This window comes from Elaeis guineensis, chromosome 9 (assembly GCF_000442705.2).
Source record: "Elaeis guineensis isolate ETL-2024a chromosome 9, EG11, whole genome shotgun sequence".
NCBI lineage: Eukaryota > Viridiplantae > Streptophyta > Magnoliopsida > Arecales > Arecaceae > Elaeis > Elaeis guineensis.
In genome coordinates this window covers 1,812,833-1,838,214 of record NC_026001.2, presented here as the reverse complement: position 1 = coordinate 1,838,214, position 25,382 = coordinate 1,812,833, and the positions used below count along the sequence as shown (strand labels likewise).

General features: G+C 47.2%; 1 pseudogene; it reads left to right on the top strand.

Moving 5' to 3' along the window:
* The first annotated feature begins 4,879 nt into the window (after positions 1 to 4,879).
* Positions 4,880 to 11,154, top strand: LOC105033886 (serine/threonine-protein kinase D6PKL1-like; annotated as a pseudogene).
* Positions 11,155 to 25,382: the final 14,228 nt, after the last annotated feature.

The window sequence follows — 25,382 nt, the reverse complement described above, 5'->3', positions numbered from 1 at the left end:
GAATGCAAATTCAACTGTCTATGGCAGGTGAGATGGTTAATTTTATTACTAACTTTAACCTGGTAAGCATGCCGCAGCCTACCAATGGAACACTTTACAGTCAAGCTCCGAGGCTGAGAGCCTGTGACAAGTGACATCATACCAGGTTTATCGTGCGTCGCAATTGTTATTAGTCATGTGGGCCTCTTACTGGGCGATATTAGGGTCGAGGAGGATCTGGTAAGGTCAAGTGGAACACAGGCCATGGGTAGGTCCTCCGCTCTTGAGTAGGAGCCAACTGTGATGAAGACATCACCGCATTAGGTGGGAGAGATTATTGTAGTCCTATATTGACTAATAAAAAGGGTGCCACATGGATTTATTGACCCGAGCCAGTTCTCCAACAGCTTAACGTTTTGGGCTGAGAGTCTGATATGGAAAACGTCAAATGATTTATGGTAATACGGTAGCTTTCTGGCTGAAGCCACGTTTTTGTAGATAGTAGGGGCCTTTGAGCCCTAGTTGAGGCTGCCTTGGTGGGTTTGTTGGCTCCCTTTGTTGGGATGGAGGCAGTCTAAGCTGGATGGGCTGTCCCCTACTGTTGAATCCAATTAAGCTGGCCTGAAATATCAAGCAAAATAACATGGTAACACGTGAAACTGAAGAATTAGTTTTTTTCCCTAAATTTAACTTCTCTCTCAAGGGAAGGGAGCATGCGCCTCTAGCCTAGTGCTCTTCATCAGTTAATCTGCCTTCTCCTGGTGCTCTTATTTCTTCTATCATGAGAAACCAACATACTTAAGGTGATGAAAGCGAATACATTTGTTGATGATGGTTACCAAGATCTGATGACATCATGTGGAAAATATTGTTTAGATTATTGTTAGTTGTGATTCTGCTCCTCATACTTTAGGGTCGGATTTTGGCTTGCGTAAGGAGGGTCCTTACACAGTGTCAAATATTCGTCTTGTTTATTCCACAAAGTTAGATGGTAAATGAATGAGTTGGTGCATGCCAACCTAATTCATGAGCTTATAATGCATTAGTATCAGAATTAACCGGTTGCTTGCTCCTTTAAAAAAAAAAAAAAAAAGAATATTGAAAGTTTCAAATGATCTGAGTCTAATATGATTGCTGTACCTTCTTTTTCAGGAAGGCACCGGTAACTAGTTAAGGGCATCCTTAGAAGCTTCCTTCCGTAGTGTCTTAGATATTATGGTACATTTTGAAATGTAAAAGCAGTAGGATTCAAAAAAGTGGTGGCTGGGCGAAGCAAGTGGCAGGGAATTCATTGCTTGACAGATTGGAAAGCTTCCATCAGTGCCCTGCCCCTATGCCGATCTCTAGCTACAAACCCCACAGAGCAGACAAACCATCTCTTTAGTTACCGCAACGGCCTATGAGTTGATTAAGATAACCAACAACCATCAAATGATTGAACCAATTCTCTTTAGGCACCTTCATACCATTATTTAAACATTCATTGACCCGATAATCAGGTGACGTTTGGTAAGAGCCCAGATTCTTTTCAGACTAAAGCAACCACAAGGAAACAATTTATGCAGAAACATAGACAAAAAGACGACTGTAGAGATGTAGAAAAAGCTGTGTTATAATACAGATTAAAATCAACTAAATCTTATTTGTATTCCCTTGAAGTCGGAAGTTGACAAGTTGGGGAAACAAAGTCAAATATGTGGAAATAAACTCCGTAATAAATGGAGCACGTTTACGCGGAGTCCTTGGAGTCGACAACAACAAACATGGCCTAGCGAGTCTTGATCGACGACCCATCTTTTGTTTTAACGTGTTACGCATTGACGGTGGTGTGTGTTCACAGCTTCAATGATTGCGTGATGTATTTGGCAATCTGCAAGGTGGAGGAGGCAGGGAGGAAAAAGCTGAAGGGCTGTGTTCTATCTTATTCGTTTACGGTAGCCAGGAATGAATGCGGTAAATGGTTGATTGAGGCGAGACTAGTCACAGGAGCCAGGAGGATCCCTAAGCAATTGAGAAGACGAAATAGAGCTTCTCATCTCTCTTCCTGCGAAAACCTTTGCATGCAACCAGATCGTCAATTTATTTGTTCAAGGCTGGTTGGAGGGAATTGGTTGGGAAATTTTTTGGGTTTTCTTTTTCTGCTGAGAGAGACTAACCAACTAAATAGCCTGGGAAAAACTTGGATCGAGCTTGACTGGAATCTAAAGATGGAGGAAAAGGTTGGGAGGAGCCGATTCGGAGGAGGGACGGTGAACTTGTCTGACGGCAATAGAGGTGGTGGCGTGTCACGTTGATTATGGAGCTTGTCGGCAGAAGAGATCAGGGGAGTGATAGTTGAAGGCGTTGAAGAATTTTTGGAAGAGGATATTTTCATTAAACAATAGATCTATGATACCATATGATAGTCATGTGCCTCAACTCTATTGACATATACGAACATGGAGACTATTTTATATTGATTTGGAAATTTTAAAGGCCATTTTTAAAATTTTTAGTAATGAGAAGGTGTGTGTGAGAACCCTGAAAGAAAATACTATAATTTTCTTAAATTTCTATCAATCATTTCATGTTCTAATAAGTTTTGTTGGTTGAGAAGTATTAAAATATAAAGAAAGAAAAGTAAAAAGAGATTTGAGATATCTCTTATCTATAGGTCAGGTCCGGATGCATCACGAATAGTTTTGAGAATCGTATAAAAATAAGAATATTGCCTTATGTGGTGGATGTTGACGGCATTAATATTGTTGGTTTTGTTGAGCAATAAATAAGTCGATTATTTTTTTTTGGCACATCAGATGATTCGATTAATTTACACCCTCTCACCAAAGATTTTCAGGTTAAAAATAAATTATGGGGATTCATTATTAATTTTATCCAAAAAATACGACATTAATTTTTTTTTCATAGTAATTTCATAGAATATACTAGTCCATTGGAAATTTTCTGAGTGAAGAATTTTATAGAAAATTTTCAACTCCCAGACGGGGAAGGGTATCAAAGTCGATGGCCCGGTTAAACCCCCAGCCTTGGTGGGGGGTTTTTAATCAGGGACAATTTCAAAGACAGTTTATCCAAAGTGAGAGAGACAGATAGATGGAAGCTCCCCGGATGCCCCTTTTATTGTTCATACCGTTGGTTGGAAATAAAAGCAAGCTATGCTCTTCCTGTTAAGAAGTCCCGTCTTTGAGATTGCGCCAAACTATCCTTTTCAAAGGAGATTGAGCAAGGGAACAACACATATGCCATTTGGTCGTATTTTAAATCTCTGTCTGCTTACGTTTCCCACCTCTATGATAAGTATGGTATCTATCACCCAATTTAATTATTGCAAGTTGGCTATCACACCGATTTTTCTAATAAAAAATCCTCCATCTTGCTTGGGATTACCGCTAAGCAGCTGAGGTTTTTAGGTGGTACAAGAAAAGTAGAGTGGTGCATGCCTGTATGGGGGGGGATTAGGGTTCCAACCTCAAAATTAGAACTTGGAAGGTTGCAGAAGTTGGATGAGATTAAGTTGGGGAAAATAAAAATTGATACGTCGCTTATCCAATTTGATGGCATAGCTGGTTAAAAGCAATTTTATTTGGACGCCTTTCTTTAATGTCCCTGGACTGCGCCTCCATACTTTTTGAAATCTCACGGTTTGAATCATCTAATATTCCTCGGAATTCATGTAAGCGAGCGCACTATTTTACGGCAACTGGTACGGTTGTGATAGGAGAACGTGCCACCTTGAAACAAGGATGATCCATCCGGGATTTTGTTATGCAGTTTGGATTCATGTCCGGCTGCCTTTTGCTTTATTGGTTTTCTTGATAGGTTAGGCCAGGTATCCCTTTAGATTTGATTAGGTGAGATTCGCTATTAATAAATCAATACCACATCTCAGTCACGTACAAAGTGCTTTCTTCCAAGGATAGAGAAAAAGATTATTGTTAAATGCCATGCCATGTTGGATGCAACAAGTTAATCAAAAAAAAAAAATATCAGAGCTGTATTATGCTCATATCTTATGCAGGACCTACCGTTGAATTAATTGCACATTGATTGGTAAAAATGACTGCCAAACGTATTCTTAACTTTTTTGTGCCACTAGCATCCTGTCATGCATGGATTTTAATTTCAAAACCTACTCCAAAAGGAGTTAGAAAGAAAAGGAATTCTAAGGTTAATCATTCATGACAAGAAGATTTGGTCTTGTTGAATGGTTGGCCATTAGCGGAACAAAGTTATCGATTAGAATGTTTAATTAGGTATACGGCAAAGACAACACGATCTGTGGGGTTGGCGATCATTCAACACGCTCGACACATCACGCCTCATGCTCCACTGGAATGCTTCCATCTCTTATTGGATGCCATTGTGGCCTCCGTTTGGTGGAGACCTAGCTATTTTACCATTGCAGGCCTCCACCTACCCTTGAACCTTTCTACCAGTTATATAAATTATTGGTGTAACAACTCATGCGTTACCCATTCAAAAGAATGTTCATCCCACAATGAGTCGGACCATGTAGGGTCCCATGGCACCATCTCGATCATGCTTGTGGCAACGAAGTACTCATTCTACTTCCTACCTCGCACATTTGCGATGCCATCATGATGATGGTAGGGTCCCAATGGCACCATCCATAGTTCGGTGTCTCACTCGCCATCCAAGTTCCAAACTCCAAACGCCACCAGCGGTGCACCCAAGTGAAGGGGGCCACCGACGGGCCCCGAATAATGAAGATCGCGATATTTCCGCGGAGCGGGAGCACGAGATGTTTTTGATCCCTTTCTTTATTATTTCTATTTTTTTTTAAAAAAAACCTCACCTCGCGCATTTCCTTTTTTTTCTTTTTTTAATCTTTTCTTTCTTTTTTTTTTTTTTTTTTTTTCTTTTTCTTAAGAGGGTCGATCAGAGCGCCTCTTGCCTATTCTCGTGATGAGCATTTTCCACTCTTTGCCGCTTTGTCTCCCTCTTCTACGGCTTCCAACCCTAACCCTAATCCCTTCCCGTCATTCTTGTAATTTTCGTCGCCATTTCAGATCTCGAAGCCATTGAACCCTAGCATTCTTCTCCCTCTCATCGATCGAGCTCGTCGAACCGAGTCTCCGATCTGAGCTGGTGCTGGCTCCCGGTATGGTTTCTTTTCTACTCAACCTTCGCTCAGCTGAGTTTGTACGGCTTGCTACTGTCTATTATTGCCGACTTGGTCTGGAGCAGTTTTTCTGTTTTTCCATTTTTTTTCCAGTGGATGGAATGGAGGGAGTAATCCACCTTTCTTTAGTAAATTCAAATTTCTTCCTGTTATCTCTCTTGCGTGTTGGTCGGCTGGAAGAAATTTGTGCAGGGAAAAAGAAAACTTGTTCCTTGCAAAGATTTAGAAATGGGCATGGAGTAATGGAACCCCCGCCTCTCTTTCATACATTTTTATTTCTAGCGTCAAAGAAGGCCATGTGCTTGTCAAATTAGTGGAAATGAGTGCGGATTGTGGAAATATGGTTTACTTTTAATAAGTTTTACAAATCTAGCGATTCTCTTTTACTCCTTAGTGGATGCGGTTGAATCGGTTTGAAATAAAGATGGCTGAATGTGTTTGAGGGTTTGTCACCTTGTCTTTGTAATTTGAAGTTTGGATATCAAAACTTGAGTCCTTTACATCTAGAACCTTGGGTATTCGCAATTATAACCATGAAAGGAACAGGAAAGATTACAGTTGTGGCTGACTGTCAAATCTTAATTCTGTCTCGTGACGTCTGTTGTCAGTCAAAATTATATCACATATCTGAATGCTTTTAGCAGAAATCTGGTGCACATGCAGATAGCAGAAAGTAAATTTCATTGCAGAGTTGCAGAATTTTAATTGCATAAGAGATGCAATTCAAGTGCGACCCTTTTTACTGCTAAGCATTCACAATAGCTCTTGACAATGGAAACTGACCTGTCAAACCAGGTGGCTACTTTGAGTTTTTTAATGTAAAAACTCTGTTATGTGTGCCTATAAGCTTGATCAGTAACGTAATACTTGTTTTCTTGTTTTTTTTAAAAAAATAGGCATTTTAGGCTGTAGATACCAGTAACTGGAATAGGGATGATTTGCCTTCATGTTCTTGGACTGTGCATATGAATAACTGGAATAGACTCATCTTCTAAATTAGGTATTCAGCCCATCAACTTCAGTTAAAGCAGGTTGTGTATCCTGTCAAGCCTGAGTAACACTTTGACTTGTAGGAAATGTACTTCAGTCAAGTTGATAACTCAAAGTCTATCTATATATGGCTGAATTGGTGTCATTAGAAGTCTGATAGCGTGATGCTGAAGGTTAGAAGCTAAATTGAACACTTATAGCATTAAAAATTATTCAGATCTGGACTAAACTTAGGGGGAACTATGCATTGGTATATGACCAAGAAGGTTAGTGGCAATTGAGGAATAAATTTCTATGACTAGTTTTCAGAGTCAGTTGTATTCCTTATAAATTCTTTACCTTGATGTTTGGCTGCAAACTTTCAAGCTTTTACATTTTGCTCTGAATCTGGGTCACGTCAAAACACAGCTGATTTCCTAGTTCAAATTGATTCTAGGTTGGGTCCCTGTTTGGGCTTCTTTTCCGTTTCAAATTTCTCTACCAGGGTTGAACAAGTAGTTATCTCAATAAATAAATTTCAGAACTACTACCAAGTCAATTCTGCTTTCATGCATTGGGATCTGTTATCTTTTAATGCTGTGTTATTGTTTTTAGAGATAACCTTAATTTGGCTCCAAGTATGTACAATATTGTGATCTTTTAATGCATTGTGGTCTTGAACAGGATCATGGTGCACATGGATGTGGAGAAGTTGTTATGGAGGCCTCCTTCAAGTATAATAATTGATATGCATGAAAAGAATCTATGTACAAAAGTTTGGCTTTTCTCAATTTTGCTTCACTACCCACTGGATGGCTTCCTGGGAAATGGGTTAGTTGTTAATGCGTCATTTTGCTGGTAAAGTAGGTTGTCTTGGTTGGTTGAGCCGTGTCAGAAAATGGGTTCATCAGGTGGTATCTCTGAGATTGTTGAATTGAATGAAGAACAAAAACAGTTCATCATTTTAATAGATCTAACACACTTAGTATTAAACCAAAAACAGATGAGCGAGATTGTAAGCCTCGTGGTCATCCTGTGGAGGATGACCTTGACGATCTTTTGAGGACAATTGATCTCAGGACCACATCAAGGATTGTCGGTCCTTCTTGCCAGGCTGGTGTGGACTTACTGAGGAAGAATACTCTTAAGAAGCCAGTTAAGGTTGGGATATCTCAAGCATCAGGAATAGGAATATCTGAATCAGTGACCTTGAAACAGGCACTACGAAGGTTATGCATTTCTCAGGCATCAGAGATGGCTGCTGTGAAGAGGTTATCGAAGCCAATTGGCTTATCTGGTGTCTCAGAAGCTGGAACGATTAAAAGGCTGTATGCATCTGTAGTGGTCCAAGCAAATGACTCTAGTCTTTCTCTTGATGAAGAAAAAGGAAATTTGGTGGAGATATCCATTGTTCCTGAAAAACTTGCCATGGAATCATCTGGAAAAGCCACTGGTCTCTGTAAAACAAGCTTGGAGCCATCCAACCAAGATGCTATTTCTTCACTGCTTTCTGCAGTTCCTAACACAACTAAGGTACCAAAAGTTAGAATTCAAGATGTTCTTGATCATACATCAGCAAAAATGAAAAATGACCCATCAGTTGTCACAGAGATAGAGAAGAAGGGAAAGACAATTTCTGTAACATTCGTATCTGGCTTCCAGAAAGGGGCTGAATCAAGCAAGGTAAGTCCACGTCTGATCAAGCCAGTATTTCGGAGCAAGGCTTGTGTCAAAAAGAAAGGAAAGAGGGAACCTGCTTCAAAGTCTGGTAATTCCAGCAGATGTGGAGAAGTTGACAAAGCTGGTGTTGTTCCTAGTAAAACAAAGTCAGGTTGCCAAAAAGAATCTGTTTCTCCAGCATGCAGTAGTATCAATCCTGCTGGTGCAGTTGCCATGGAAAACATTTACAGTGGTGCGAACAAGCCTGATTTCAGTCCATATATCTGTAGTGGTGGTAGAGCTATTGGTGTGAAAACAAGTGAGTGCTCAAGTTCACGAGAGAAGGGGGAATTCTCCCAAAGTTCTAAAAGTAGCATTGGTGATTATAGTAGCAGCACCAGCATCAGTGAGGAAAGCCATCATAGTGTCTCTAGCAGTAATGGCAGTAGGCCTCACATGTCAAAGGATGTGAGATGGGTAGCAATTCACCACATCATGATGCAACAAGGAAGCTTAGGATTGAAGAATTTTAAGCTTCTCAGAAGGCTTGGCTGTGGGGATATTGGGATGTTTATCTTGCTGAGCTAATTGGTTCAGAATGCTTATTTGCATTGAAGGTCATGGATATTGAATTCCTGGTGAGCAGAAAAAAGATGCTGAGAGCACAAACTGAAAGGGAGATACTGCAAATGCTGGATCATCCATTCCTTCCTACCTTGTATTCACATTTTACGACTGATAACCTTTCGTGTCTAGTCATGGAGTATTGTCCAGGTGGTGACCTGCATGTCCTCCGACAGAGACAACCTGGAAGATTTTTTTCTGAACCAGCTGCTAGGTAGGTAGCTTCAACTGAAGACCACTTGTAGCTTAGCAGTTGCATTTTACTATCAAGAAGGCATGTGAAAATTGTTCAAGTCATCCTTCTAGTTACATTTAAGTCATGCCATGGTTCTCCTTGTTGTGGTTTATTTTAATCATCCCTCCCACTCGCACTTAGACAGGAGGCTTAGGAAGAACCTTTTATGACATTCTGGATCTTTGGTAGGGATAATATTCTATTAATAGTAAATCACATCTAAATTAACTAAACTTGCTAAAGTATACTCTACACAAAGAGACTGATGTGAGCAAACCAATTGCCTTAAATCAGAAGGCAGGCTATTTTAATAACTAGAACCATGGCAAATCCAATAATCTGGCTAGTTGAAACCAGTCAAACCCCCAGATAGTTTCTGCTTTAGTGCCACCAATTTTAGGAATTCAATACAGAATATGATTGCTGATTTGGTTTTGATAAACCGACTTGCAGAAAGTGCTGGAATGTATTAGGTTCTCATGAAATCCAAATGAAGTTCGGGTGAAGAACGTGACAGTGTGTGGCACTTTTCTGTGCAGCTTCTTGAGTGGCATACTGGTTACTGTCTTCTAAACAATTGTCTGAACCCAAATCTACAAACATGAATGATACTTAGTCAGAAAATTCAGCTATCATTTATCTATAGCACCCAACACACCAGATAGGAATCAGAACACTTGCGGCACATGGCCAGATTCAGAGTTGGTAATAATTGAATCTATGGTGAAGCAGAGATTCAATGTGCAATCCATGGGTGTCACTTATATCTTTTGTTATGCTTTAAGAGTGTGTATTCCCTGTTGATGCTACAAACTAATGCTGCACGATTATTTCTGCAGGTTTTATGTTGCAGAAGTCCTCCTCGCACTGGAGTACCTGCACATGTTAGGGGTGATCTATCGAGATCTCAAACCAGAGAACATCCTAGTTCGTGATGATGGGCATATCATGCTATCTGATTTTGACCTCTCTCTTAGGTGTTCTGTGAGCCCTACCCTTCTCAGATCTTCATCCTTGGGCACAGAAGGGCCTGTAAAGAAGCTGTCAGGACCTTGCTCTGAAAACAGTTGCATTGATCCTCTCTGTCTTCAACCATCCTGGGTTAGTGTTTCTTGTTTCACACCCCGTCTAGTGTCTTCGAACATGGCAAGGACCCGCAAGCTAAAAGCTGACATAGGTGGCCAGGTCAGCCCACTTCCACAGCTTGTGGTGGAACCCACTGATGCACGATCTAACTCCTTTGTTGGGACCCATGAGTACCTAGCCCCTGAGATTATCAGAGGAGATGGACATGGAAGTGCTGTAGATTGGTGGACCTTTGGAATATTTCTATATGAATTACTTTTTGGTAGGACACCTTTCAAGGGACCAGGAAATGAAAAACTTTGTCTAATGTGGTCTCTCAGAGTTTGAAGTTTCCCGAGAGCCCAGCTGCCAGCTTCCATGCAAGAGATTTGATCAGAGGGCTGCTGGTAAAGGAACCAGAGAACAGGCTGGGATCCGTCAGAGGGGCAGCAGAGATTAAGCAGCACCCATTCTTCGAGGGGCTGAACTGGGCTCTGATCCGTTGTGCTGTGCCACCTGAAACACCAAGAAGCTATGATGTCGGGACTCCAGTTGTGATGACTAAGAAGAAGGAAGGAAAATGCCTGGATTTCAGGAGTAATGGAGAAGACGTGGAGTTTGAGCTTTTTTAGCAAAGTTCTCTTTCCTGAGGAGTGTACTTGGTTTGGTAGCTGTCGCCTGTCTTTTTACTCCCTTCTCATCATTGTAAGTGATAGCTGTCAATGTAAATGTGGATCCGTATATTGCAGTGAGTTTTCATTTCTTGTTAATAATGTGAATTTGAATCAAGAAAAAATAGCAATCTATTATTTACTTATTTCTGTTTCATCCCAGAATGCTTAGAGGAGGCTCTTTTTTTTTTTGATGCGACATGTCCTTTTTGTTATTGTTTCATGATTGTTTCATGGTTTTAATGAGAGAAATTTCATGGGATTGTGCGTAACTTTTTGCATGAAGAGTTGAATGTGAATATCAATGATCAAATGGGAGGGATGATAGATGTAACATATGTTGCAAATGATGTATAAAGAACTTAAAGCTGAAAGTCAGAGCAGCTGCAACCCTGAGTCTGCTGTTCTGCTGCCTCTTCAATCTTCTGTTAACCCTGCCAATATTTCTTCCTCTTCATTCTTGTCACCATCTCTGCTCCTGGAATCCCATTTTCACTCCATCCTAGGCCGCCTCTTCTGCAGCAGCAGCATTTTTGGTCACTTCCACTATTTCCTGAGGCCTGAGCCATTTTGTCCTCTTCAAGCACCTTGGTAAGTTCCTCCCATATCATAGAAGGAAAGCATGCTCAGTTGTGACATTCCGTGACCTCTATGGGGATTCATCCATCTCCTGGAGTAAACATTTGCAAAAGCACTGAAATGGAGGTTCTGGTCATAGACGTGCTTGCAGGGAAGGAATGAAATTAATGGCAGTTATGATCATGCACAACTGCTTATCATGGGCAATTTTTATTTTCTTCCTTGGTTGCCGAATTTTCATGTATTTTATATTAGCTTTTATGGAATGGTGTTTCAGTTATGTGACTCTTGATGTTCCTTTGGCATCTTCAGGTTTGAAGAGGGATCTACCAGACTGACATATGAGGGTGGCTTCAGGGAGGGCTTGGGATTCAAGTACCATGGATCCCTAGGCCAATGTGCCTCTTGTATCTAGAGGCTTTCCGATACTGGCGAGGATCATGCTAAATATCAGTGAAAATAAAATAGCAAATCAGTCTAAGCTAGCTAACTCTGCTGTATCTAGAGACTTTCTGGTCCTGGCATGGATTATACTAAATGTAGGTGAAAACAAAATAGCATACTGTTCTTTTTTAATATAATAAAGAAACAGTAAAGTTCAAACAGGCACATCTGATACGGACTGTGATTGTTCTTTTATCACATGCAATAAAATAAATATTTGAGCTCCTCCCTGCAGATGCTTGAAATGCAGTTACTGAGAGCATAATATGCAATTTTGAATAAATGGCCGAGAGTCTTTTTCCCCTCGTTTGGTGAAAAAAATGATGGGTTAAGATTTTGAGTCATTTAGTGCAGTTACTTTGTTAAGTTTTTCCATTCTGAAGTGTCCTTTATTCTTCTTACAGATGCTGCTTTGCTGGCGCATGGAAGCAGCTCAATGAGTTGGTAGTGTTTGAGTTCTTGTGGATGAGATTATGTTCTCTTTGCACATCACTATTAGCTTATGTTCTCATGCTTCTTGCGGTTTACTTCTTTACATGTACTGGTGATGGGTACATGTGCTGCATATGGTTTAGTTAAGAGGATGGAGCATTTGATGAAGGTATTGGTAAATATACTCTTCATTTTACTTTAGGTTTTTTTTTTTCTCTTTTTCAGTCATTAATCAAGGAGTTGATAGGGAAGGGCCTGATTTTATTTATTAGATAGGAACATGTTTTTGGAAGGGTAGTGTATGCATGGTCTCATCTGAATGTTTAATTCATTGCGTTCATGTGCAAACATCCAGCCATGCTGGGTGTTTGTGTTTTGTAGACTTTGTTATAAAAATACCTTTGTAGGATCGCGCTGCGTCTAGCCATGCTGGGTGTTTGTGTTATGTGGACTTTGTGATAAGAATACGTTTGCAGGATCACACTACTTGGAATACCTTTGTAGGCTTGTTCTACTTTATGTTGTCGCATTATAAAATCCTTGTTGGTGTGATACCTCTGGTTCATCTGAGGTGAGAATACCAGTTCCAAGGCACGTTTCTATGCATGATTTAGTTTTGCCAGCATGCTGGCATCACCTGAAGTCGGTCAATTGATGCAAGGTGATCACATACTGTACTGGCCTGTAATTGGACAGCCTGACACTTTACTTTCATGCACATGGAGGCTGGGTTCACTTTGCCCTATGTAATTTGCTGTCTGTTGAGATTTCATTTTATCATTGTATTGTAACATGCAATGGTTGGTAAATTGGTCATCATTTATATTATCACCGTCATTAAGACTCTCGTTATCTACTTGTGAATGACTTTTGTCTATTATTTTACATTTCAGGTTAATGTCTTGCTCGTCTCTTGAATATATTCTGGTGACCTGGTGGTTTAGAGCTAGCAAAAGAACAAGAGAACTTCAGACTCTTTGAGATTGATATGGAGGCTTTTAGGATTTTTTTTCCCTACTAATTACGATTCTTCTCGGGAACGGTTTTAATGAAAACTATTCCCAGGAAGAAACTGTCCTAGTAGGCTTAGTAGTATATCTCACAGTCATCAGATAGGTAGCACTTAGGTGGCATAGGTTGTAACGAACATGTCAGAACCCTACATAGTTAGGATGCACGTTGCCTATTAGGACGATATGCAAAAATTGAAAATCCTGGTGAACCATTTTCTCTCATTCTTCGCAAATACTTGCTTATTCAGTTATTAAAAAAAATAAGTCTTAAAATTTTGCCGTTATCTGCTCACTCTTTTGCCAAGAGAATGCTTGGTTTGGAGACGTAATGACAGGGTGTCAGATCAATTTATTGTTTTGCAGTCATATTTTTGGTGGTCATGTTTAGAGATAATGACCGGAACATTCTGCAGCTCTCAGAAGACACCCATTTCATGTTCACTGACTCCGCATTGAATGTTTCCCATGGGTATTCCACTCGCTTTACTGTGAGATGAGCATGGGCGTCACGCTTGTAGCGTCAAGTTGGAGTTTTCTAAGAGTATTTCTGCTGTGTCAAGAATTGGCAGTTTCATACGATGGCAATGTATTGGTTGTCCCTCCAGTATCTTGTAGCTGTTAGAATTTCACCTTAAAATACTTCCCTTGCATACCACAATTCTGTGCGATTATACTTATACTCAAATTTCCAATACTGTTGTGTTTTGTTCTCGTTGTACTACGTGCAGTATGGTGGAATTTGCTGCTGTCACAATATTATTGTAACATCCAGCATTTTAGAATGTCAGTTAATTAGAAGAGGCTTATAGGTGTTATCAGCCCAGCGTATTGGAACTGTAGTGCTTCCAGTTCTCCAAAGAAAGTACCAAGTATATTGTGGACATGCTTTAGGAAATTGACCGTTTTTGTCAGATCGCTGCAATGTGTTATGGAGAATGAGTTCATGACACAATAATTCTTTTATCCGAATAAGGAAATACTGCGCAATCCATTCTCTGAAATCATGGTGCCATGCATTTCTTTTCATAATGTCAATCATATACACCAAGAACTATAGGCCAGCTAGCATGACAGTCCCTGCTTGTGTGGTTCTACCACTGAATGATGATGTTGGTGGTCAATGATGCGTTAATGGCCCACGTATCAGGCGTATATTAAATCTATACCAGCTGATAAGAAAAAGGTAGCATAGAAAGTTCCAAATCATGGGGTTCAAATCATTTCATTCCCATTTCAATCTGCAAAATCGCATGTCTGGACAGTGGTTATATTTTAATTTGATCGGCAGTATGTATGTAGTGCGCCGTACTCTTTTATTGGTTAATTGTGGTATCCAATCTGGTTGAATCGAATGACGTAGGAAGTTATTCTTCAGTGTAGTTTATATTGTTCAGAAAACTGAATTTAATATAATTTTGGGACCGAACGTGGTCCATCCCTACTTTCCCTCGAATCTTCTTGTGCTTCTCTCTCTCTTCTCTTATCACAAATTTTAGAATGTGAGAGCGAGCATTTTGCATGGTTGCTGGAGGCTTTCATCTACATGCTCGTCTCAAGCTCGCAGGAATGCTCATTATTGGGGAATACCGACCGACCCCATTCGTGCCGACTTACGATCGGATATGCACGACCGACCGACCGACCGATCGATCCTCAGATCGACCGATCGATCGACGACTGTCAACCGACCGGAGATACGTCGGTCGAGCAGACCCTTTCTGCCCTCCCGACCGACTGCGTCGGGGGGTCCGATGCCCGACTCCCGCACCGTGTCCGACTGACCGTTGGAGGGGTCCCGAATCTCTACCCGACGCCCCTCAGCTGGCCACCGACCCAAGGTCGGTCGACTCCTCAAATCGTCGTACTACTGTCAGAGACTGTCGGTCCTGACAACAGTATGCGGCACTGCCGCCTAGGGGCATTATCCCACCTAGGGTATGGGTCAACCCTAGCGATTTGACAGCCCCACGACGATTTGACACCTTTACGGCGACTCTGGCAGTCTACAGTGAATTGACAATTCCTCAATTGTCCGCGCCATTAATGATGGTGCCATACCACGCTCCCCTATATATATCGGGGAAGGCAACAGTGCAAGGGGGTCTCTCTGAAAAACTCTCAGGCTTACTCTCTCTCTCTTTTCCTCTCTCGATTGAGCTCTCTGTCTTCTTTTCACTGTTGCCCAGTCTCCTCTCTGACTTGACCGTCGGAGGGTCCCCGCCGGAGCTGCCTCCGGTCAGCATGGACTTTCTTTTGCAGGCGCTCGTTCCCGACGACCAGACGACGAGGAGATTGGCCGCAACAGATTGGCGCGCCAGATAGGGGGGCAGGCAGCGTAACGGTACTTTGTCCCCATGGAATTCGAGATGACAAAGACAAGAGCTCAGCGATCGAGGGTCATCGGGTCGGCGAGGCGCTTTTTCCGTCGGGAAGAAGCCTCTCCTCCACCCTCCACGGCGGAACCCAACTCACCGCACCCCGTGGTGACCATGGAGGTGCAGATCGCGGCGATCGTGCGGCAGATGACCGTGCTGACGGACGCGGTCAAAAGCCTCCAGCAACAGCTGGTCCAGCTGCCGCTATCACCGGTCGGGCAAACGGCGGCACGTCCGATGCCCGCCAGGAGCAGCCGCCGACGCCCGCATCGATCTCCATCGCCTCCGCAGGAGCACCTGCTACAGCGCTCCCATAGGGAGGAGGAGGGACGGCCGCGGCGTGACGCCCATCGATCCCGACAGCATTCTCCCTCCCAGCTGGAACGAGCGAGGAAGGAGAAGCGACCGCGAACGCCGTCCGCCTCTCTCTCGAACTCTTCCGGAGACTCCACTCCTGGGGTCTCCCAGCAGCGATGGACAGACGACTATGAACGCAGGTTCAAGGAAATCGACCGTCGGCTCGCGCAGCTGCAGGTGGACGGGCAGAAGTCTTCAAACGACGTCGACTTCCAGACCGCCCAACCTCTTTCCCGACTCATCCTCGACGAATCGATTCCCAGTCGGTTCAAGATGCCACACGTGGAGCCCTACGATGGCTCCACCGACCCAATCGACCACCTGGAGAGCTACAAAGCTCTCATGACGATCCAAGGGGCAACCGACGCTCTTCTTTGCATCGGCTTCCCCGCCACGCTCCGCAAAGCTGCCAGGGCCTGGTACTCCGGTCTTCGATCGGAAAGTATTCACTCCTTTGGGCAGCTCGAGCACTCTTTCGTGGCTCACTTCAGCACCTGCCGGAAGCCGCCGCGAACGTCGGACAATCTTTTCTCCCTCAAACAGGGAGAAAATGAGACACTCCGACGCTTCGTGATGCGGTTCAACGTGGCCACGCTTGAGGTCCGGGATCTCAACGAAGACATGGCCATCTCGGCCATGAAACGGGGGCAGAGGGCATCCCGATTTACTTACTCCCTGGACAAAATCCTCCCCCGAACGTATGCTGAGCTGCTGGAGCGCACGTACAAGTATATGCGCGCGGACGAAAGAGCTTCCGATCGATGCTTGGCCGAACCCAAAGGCCCGAAGGAGAAGCGGAGAAAGGGTCGGGACCACGCTGCGCCTAGCAGGCCCCCGACCGATAGTCGGGTCTCACCCCCATGATGGGGCCAGAGGTCGCCCCACCGGCGGAGCCCAAGGCCGACACGCCCCAGGTACGATTCTTACACTCCCCTCTCTGCTCCTCGTGCGCAAATCTTGATGGAAATCGAAGGGGAAGAGTACCTGCGACGGCCTTCGCCTCTGAAGGCAAAGGGCCTCGACCGACGGAAGTATTGCCGGTTCCACCGGGGCCACGGCCACAACACCGAGCAATACATCCAGCTTAAGGACGAGATCGAAGCTCTCATCCGCCGAGGATATCTCGATAAATTTCAGAGGAACCCGTCGACTCAACCAGTCGCCGACCGACGACCCCAACCGACTGAGGAAGCGACGACTAATCAGCCGACGGCCGGGGTCATCAATATGATTTCCAAACGACTCGGCCCGGGGACATCTGCTGGAGGGGAGCCGACGAAGAGGCCGCACCCGGACGATGTAATTACCTTTACGGAGGAAGATGTTCGGGGCATCCAAACCCCCCACGATGACGCTGTGGTTGTCTCGGCAACAAAAGCAAACTATGATGTAAAAAGAATTTTTGTAGATAATGGAAGTTCGACGAATGTTTTGTTTTACTCGACTTTCTCCCGGATGGGACTATCGACAGACCGACTCAAGAAAGTCTCTACGCCCCTGATAGGCTTCATCGGAGATGCAGTCACAACGGAAGGAGAAGTCACCTTGCCCATGATGGTCGGTACCGAACCATGACAAAGCACAGTCCATTTGACTTTTGCGGTCGTCCAGGTGCCTTCGGCCTACAACGCCATACTTGGAAGACTCGGACTAAATGCCCTCAAGGCGATTGTCTCGACGTACCACCTCTTGGTTCGGTTTCCGACCAAAAATGGAGTCGGGGAGATGCGCGGAGATCAACAGCTCGCTCGACGATGCTTCCAGATCTTCGTTCAAAGCGACGAGTTGAAGGGCCCCCTGACGATCGACAAGCTAGACCCACGGGAGGAGGAAGAATGGGGTGAACCGGCTGAACAGCTCATCCCCATCCTAATGGCTGGGGATCCCGACCGAAAGGTATGGGTCGGATCTCAACTACCTGACCCAGACCGACGACGGTTGGTGGAGCTGCTGAGGGCCAACGTCGACGTATTCGTTTGGTTGGCAGCTGATATGTCGGGCATCTCCCCGGAGACAATGATGCACCGACTCAACATCGACCCAACGATAAGGCCGGTGAGACAAAAGAAAAGGTCTTTTACCCCGGAAAGATAGAAGGCCATCGACGAAGAAGTGGACAAGCTACTGGAGGCGGGCTTCATCAGAGAAACCGCCTATCCCGACTGGCTCGCCAACGTTGTCATGGTGAAGAAGGCCAACGGAAAGTGGAGGATTTGTATCGACTACACCGATTTGAATTGGACCTGTCCGAAGGATAGCTTTCCACTCCCAAAGATCGACCAGCTGGTGGATGCGACATCCGGATTTCAACTGCTCAGCTTCATGGACGCCTTCGTCGGGTACAATCAGATCCGAATGACGCCCGAAGATGAGGAGCACACCGCCTTCGTGACCCCAAAGGGCCTCTACTGCTATAGGGTGATGCCCTTCGGACTGAAGAATGCGGGAGCTACCTACCAACGACTCGTCAACAAGGTCTTCAAAAATCAGATCGGGCATAATATGGAAGTATATGTGGACGACATGCTAGTAAAAAGTGTGCAGGCTGCAGATCATGTTCGAGACCTCGAAGAGGCTTTTCGCACCCTACGACAACATCGAATGAAGCTGAATCTGACTAAGTATGCCTTCGGAGTAACCTCGGAGAAGTTCCTCGGGTTCTTCGTCACGCAGCGGGGAATCGAGGCCAACCCCGAGAAAATCAAGGCCATCATCGACATGCGGCACCCAAACACCAAGAAGGAGGTCCAGTAGTTGAATGGAAAAATCGTCATCCTCAGCCGGTTCATCTCTCGATCGGCTGAAAGGTGCCTCCCGTTCTTTAAAACTCTGAGGCAGGCGAAGGGCTTCTCTTGGTCGGATGAGTGCCAACGGGCCTTCGAGGACTTGAAGGAGTACTTGGCTTCCCCGCCTCTGCTTGTGAAGTTGGAAGTCGGAGAGACGCAGTATCTCTACTTGGCCACTTCTCTCGAGGTGGTTAGTTCGGTGCTCGTCCGAGAGAACAAGAGCCGGACCCATCAACCTATCTACTATATCAGCAGAGTGCTCCGCGGCGCTGAAGCTCGATATTCGGAGACAGAAAAGATGATTTTTGCCCTGACCGTCTCTGCGCAGTGACTCCGCCCGTACTTCCAGGCGCATGCCATTGTGGTTCTCACCAACCAGCCCCTGAGGGCGATATTACGCCGATCCGACACATCGGGACGACTGGCAAAGTGAGCAATGAAGCTCAGCGAGTTCGACATATAGTACCGACCGTGACCTGCCTTAAAGGCTCAGGTCCTGGCCGACTTTATCGCAGAATGCCCGACGACCGACCAAGGGTCGAAAAATACGGACCCCGGACGAGACGCGATCTCTGAACCTGATCCGGTCTCCACCTGGGTACTGCACATCGATGGAGCTTCAAATGCTCAAGGGAGCGGGGCTGGGTTTCTGCTCACCAACTCGGATGGGGTAGTCACCGAGTACGCCCTCTGATTTGACTTCAAAGCCTCCAATAACCAGACCAAGTATGAAGCGCTCCTCGCCGGCTTAAGGATGGCAAGGGAACTTGGGATCGACAGCCTCAGGGCATTCTCCGATTCTCAGCTGATCGTGGGGCAGGTCAAAGGCGAATTCGAGGTGCGAGATCCAGCCATGGCAAAATATCTCCAGAAAGTGAGGGATCTCATGACGCACCTCGGGTATTTTGAAATCTCCCACATCCCCAGGTCGGAGAACGCCCGGGCTGACGCACTCTCCAGGCTGGCGACCTCGGCTTTCGACTCTTTGGGTCGGACGTTCGTGAAGAATCTTGAGCAACCAAGCATCGACAAGGTCGACGAGGTGCTACAACTGACGGCCGAGCCAAGCTGGATGGATCTGATCGTTCGGTACCTGACCGACGGGATCAGCCCTGAAGACCCCATGGAGACCAGGCGGCTCTGATGGTCGGCCTCCCAATATGTGATCATGGATGGCCGACTCTACAAAAGGTCGTTCTCCCTTCCCTTACTCAGGTGCTTGGGACCGACCGACGCAGATTATGCTCTCCGAGAAGTGCACAAAGGAATCTGCGGGAGTCACTTGGGGGGCAAATCCCTAGCCTACAAAGTCCTGCGACAGGGTTACTACTGGCCCACCATGAGAAAGGATGCGGCTGAGTTGGTCTGAAAGTACGAATCATGCCAGAAGTACGCCAACATACAATGCTGACCGGCCAGCCAAATCACTCCTGTTGTCGCCCCGTGGCCCTTCGCTCAGTGGGGGGTCGACATCCTTGGTCCTTTCCCTCTGGCATCGGGCCAAAGGAAGTTCATAGTCATCGCCATCGACTACTTCACCAAGTGGGTGGAGGTCGAGCCTCTGGCATAAATTACGGAGCAGAAGATGGAGGACTTCATCCAAAAATCCATCATCTTCAGGTTCGGATTGCCACATACCATTATCACCGACAATGGGCGACAATTCGACAACCAAGACTTCAGGGACTTCTGCGCGAGGTTTCACATCATGCACCGACTGACTTCAGTCGGGCACCCGCAGTCCAATGGCGAAGTCGAGGTGACCAACCGGACCATACTATACAGGCTCAAAACCCGACTAAATGAAGCCAAAGGCCTCTGGGTCGACGAGCTGGGCTCCGTTCTGTGGGCTTACCGAATGACCCCCCACGTTCCGACCGGAGAGTTACCTTTCAGTTTGGCCTATGGGATGGAGGCAATGATACCACTCGAGATCGGGCTACCATCCACCAGGGTCGAGCGGCATCGAGAGCCGAACAACTCCGATTGCCGGAGGACCGACCTAGACCTCCTCTTCGAACTGCGAAACGAGGCTCAACTTCGTATGGCTTCATACCGATAGAGGATAGCCTGATATTACAACGCCAAGGTCAAGCCGAAGCTTTTCAGGCCTGGGGACTTGGTCCTGAGAAAGGTAGAAGTCTCGAAGCCCCTGGACCAGGGGAAGCTGGCTCCGAATTGGGAAGGGCCCTACGCGGTGGCGGACACCTACGGGCCAAGGGCTTACCGACTGGAAACTCTGGAGGGAAAATCGATTCTCCGAACCTGGAACGCCGACAACCTGAAGTTGTATCACCAATGAGCTTTGTACTTGTTCATTTGGAATGCAAAACCAGTTCCAAGTTTTGGAGTTTTCGCTCTTCGACTGACAGTCGGTGCTCGCCAAGAAGGCCGAGTCCCGACTCAGACTTAATGTCCACATGGGACCGATGGCTCGATCGCCAATGGTGCATCGGACACTCACAAGGGCCGAACCATCCACGACAACGGGAGTTAGTGCTCCTTCTACGGTCGAACTTTCGGGCCAAACGATCGGCTAACTTGCCGATTAAAGCCCCGACCAAAGAAAGGCATAATGCCTGCGCGACCGACGTTGCGACTTACCGACCGAGCTACGACCGGTCGAAGGATATTCGGCTTACCACCGTCTATCACATGGCGCGACTCCTGTCACATTCATGACTCACCGACCGAGCTGCAGCCGGTCGGGAGATATTCGGCTTACCACCGTATATCATGCGGCGCAGTGTAAAAATCCGACACAAGGGTATCGGGATCCAACTTATCATCGCTCCCCCGACTAAAATGCATCAGACGATACCCGACTGAACGCATCGGAGAAAACCCGACTGCCAAGTCTTATCCGGCGGTCGGTCGGCTTTCGACTCTCAGCCGGGCGAAGGATGCCCGACTTAGGCAATCGACCATTGACAGGCCGATCCAAAGTCGAGACTTGTTCTACCTTCGTGGTGGCACGAGCTACCGAACGTCCTAACTGATCTATATGGGTTAGCGACTCACGTGTTTAAAGGCATTCCACAACATATGAAAAACGAAAGACATGCAGAAGGAAAAAATTCAAAAAGCTTCGACTTCGATTTCATTGAAGATCAAAATAGGCTTTACAAAGTTGGGCCGAAACCCGAATACAAGCCGGAGCGAAAGCAAAAAAGAGAAACAAAAAATCGACTAATCATCAGAGTCGGCCTCCTCCACTGGACGACGATGGGGGACGGTCGGCGAACTCGCTCTGGCTTCGGCAGTCGGGGCGGCCTGATCTTCGGTAGCCTGCTTTACGTCTTCTTCGGCTTCCGCCCTGGTGGAAAGGCCTTCCGATACTAGTTCGGCCGTCTCCTCCGCAACTGGGGCCTCCGACTCCGGTAGAACTATGCTGCTAAGATCAAGCTCCGGGTACAGGCTTCGAACGGCTTCTCGAGCATCCATGTATCCGACCCGATACGAAAGGAAGTCGCTCTCCAGAAGCTCTTCTCGGTACTCTTCTGAGTCACGGAAGTCTTCGACGGCCCGACCCATGGCCTCCTTCGCCGATTCTGCTTCGGCCTTCGCGATGTCTGCGTCGGCCTGGGTGATAGACAAACCTTCTTTGGCCTTGGTGAGGTTTTCGAGGCTTGCTCGGAGCTGCTCGCGGTCGGCCTCCAGCTCCTTGGCGAGGCCGTCCCGCTCGTGCCGAAGCCGACGAACGGTCCGGGACTTCTTCTTCGCATCATCCCGGGTCGACTGAAGCTCCAACTCCGATGTCGCCAAGGCGCCCTTGAGTCGGGAGACCTCCTCCATAAGTCGGGAGACCTCCCCCTCAAGTCGGCCCTCCCGCTCGACCGACTACTGCAGTTGGTCGACCAGGATGACCCTGTCAGCTTCAACGGCCGCGATTTTGTCTCTCCAAGCCGCGCGCATGTCGCCGAACTTTCGGTATCCGGCCTCTAGCTCGAATATGTTGTAGACCAGCTACAGAAACAAAACCGACTGTCAAGAAGCCGAGCCTACGAAAACCGCGTTGAAAATGAAGGAAAGAGGGACTTACCCGAATCATCATCGGGTAGAACGAAGACAGCATGTCGGAGACACGCTGGTTCTTCATCGCCTCGATGTCGGCGGGAAGGAGGAGCGCCTGGCACAGCCTCCTGGTCAAGTCATGATTGGCCAGGCCCAATGCACCTTTGGGGAGGGGGAAGTCTGTCAATCCTCCGCCGGCCGATCGTCCTTCATTGCTCGACGCCATGGGGGCCTTCCCTCGGTCGGATGCCCAGGCCCTGACATCGGAGATCGACGGTAGGCTTGAGCCCGACCGAGTCTCGACCGACGATGCGACAGCGACGGGCATTGGTCGCTCGGATTCGCGAGCCTCCTCCCGATCCTCCTCTGCCTGTTGGGTGGCCGGCACGCCATCTACCGACTCAGCCGCCCTTCTTTCGGGCGAAGCGGCGCCCTCGCCGACAGTGCGATGATGGGCTCCGCCCCGACCCAGTCGGTTCGCTCGGTGGAGCTACGTGGGGCCTCTTGGGAGGCCGCGACGGTTTGGCCCCTTGCGCCGGTCTCTTTCGGACAACGTACTGGCGTACGTCGGCTGCCGTCAGTCTCGACCTCGGCGGCATATCTGCAAACAACGACAGACGATCAGTACCATAAGAAAAAAACAAAAAGAAGAAAAAGAGGAAGAAAAATGAAAAACCAACCTAAGTGAGGGACCGGGCTGAGGCCGGCGTCGTACAGGGCCTGCTCGATGACGAGCTCCCTCTGCTTCGGCACCGAGATATCTTTTAGCCGATGGAAGTCTTCCCGATCTTCGGCTTCCACCCGACTATTCTCATTTGATTTGGTTCGGAGATTCCCCCAACGGACAGGGAATCCCCAAGGAGTGGAGGACGATGCAAAGAAGAACTGGTTCTTCCATCCGTGAATGGACGACGGAAGACCAGTGATGAAGGAAAGCCCCTTCCGAGGATTGAAGTACCACCACCCTCGGGCTTTAGGGTGGGGTCGGATGACGAAGAAAGCTCGAAAGAGGAAGATCCGAGGATCGATCGACAAAAGCCGACACAGAAGCGCAAAGCTAACTATTAGCCGAACTGAGTTCGACGCGAGTTGTGCCGAGCACAGCCCGTAATAGTCAAGGATGTTTCGGACAAACTCCGGGACCGAAAAATGAAGACCAGCCTGAAGGTCCTCCACGTAGAAAGCCACCTGGCCCTCAGGCGGGCTGTTAACCCGACTGTCGGCACCAGGGGCGAACAGCCGAAACTGCCCCGGGATGCGGTATTGCTCCCGGAGCCGGTCGACGTTCGGCCCCGAAAGTGAAGAGACCTCCACCTCTGGGGTCAACCGAGTGTCGTCAGTCGGCTCTCCCGACCGACCACCTCGTGGGGATGTTCTGGCCATGGATTAAAACAAGAAGAAGAAGTGGATCGCGAGAAGACGGAGAAAATGGGGAAGGCCCTTAGAAGAAAATCTGAAAGGAAGGAAAACAGAGTACCTGGAATTACACGGACAGAGTCTCGACAGTGAAATGGAGGCGGGGGGTAAAAAGTGAATAGGGGCGACCCTGTATATATAATACCCCCCGACGGTCGAGATGAGGGCGCGACCAACGAGAAGTCCCCAGATCTTGCCACATGGCATCGTTCGGGCCGTCCGTCGGCCCGACTGTTCGACGCACCTATCTTCAGATTGAGCCACGTCACCTCCATCCGCTCCAACGAACCCATCCCAATGGCCGCACGCCACGTGGCGTAAAGGTCGTGGCGTTTCGTATCCCCGAAGAGACGGCGGGAACGATGGTTTCCCTTCCCGATGGGATGGGACATCTGACACCGACAGGATGTCTGACGCCGATGGGACAGGACATCTGACACCGACTGGACGTCTGACGCCAGCAAATCGCTCGGCATTCATGAGATGCCTGACATCATATCGACCCGCGGTACGGTCGAAACTTGGCACACAGTGAATCCACTCCTTTTCACCCGGCGTTACTGCCCAAACGAAGATATTGGCCAGCGCGCCGTCCGACTCAGGAGTGGAGGGGGGCAACTGTTGGAGAATACCGACCGACCCCGCTCGTGCCGACTTACGATTGGATATGCACGACCGACCGACTGATCGATCCTCGGATCAACCGACCGATCGACGACTGTCAACCGATCGAGGATACGTCGGTCGAGCAGACCCTTTCTGCCCTCCCGATCGACTGCGCCAAGGGGTCCGATGCCTGACTCCCGCACCATGCCCGACTGACCGTCGGAGGGGTCCCGAATCTCTACCCGACGCCCCTCAGCTGGCCACCGACCCAAGGTTGGTCGACTCCTCAAATCGTCGTACTACTGTCAGAGACTGTCGGTCCTGACAACAGCATGCGGCACTACCGCCTAGGGGCATTATCCCATCTAGGGTATGGGTCAACCCTAGCGATTTGACTGCCCCACGATGATTTGACACCTGTACGGTGACTCTGGCAGTCTACAGTGAATTGATAATTCCTTAATTATCCGCGCCATTAATGACGGTGCCATACCACGCTCCCCTAAATATATCGGGGAAGGCAACAGTGCAAGGGGGTCTCTCCAAAAAACTCTCAGGCTTGCTCTCTCTCTCTTTCCCTCTCTCGATTGAGCTCTCTGTCTTCTTTTCACTGTTGCCCAGTCTCCTCTCTGACTTGACCGTCAGAGGGTCCCCGCCGAAGCTGCCTCCGATCAGCGTGGACTTTCTTTTGCAGGCGCTCGTTCCCGGCGACCAGGCGACGAGGGGATTGGCCGCAACACTCATTTAGGGGACTAATTACCTTGAGAGGAAAGATGGCTAGCAGGTTTGAGCGGCAAAGAACTTGGAGGCATCCTCTGTGAAAGGGTGAGGGATGTTTGTACTACGCCCCTCCAACAATGAGTGGATTGCACCTTGTTGCGGTCAATCCCTCCGTCGCCCGATCGTCGATGTCGCACATCCGCAAGAAAAATCCTCACAGACCGAAGATGCCTTCGACGGGGACCCTCCGACGGTCAAGTCAGAGAGGAGACTAGGTAACAGACAGAAAATCAGG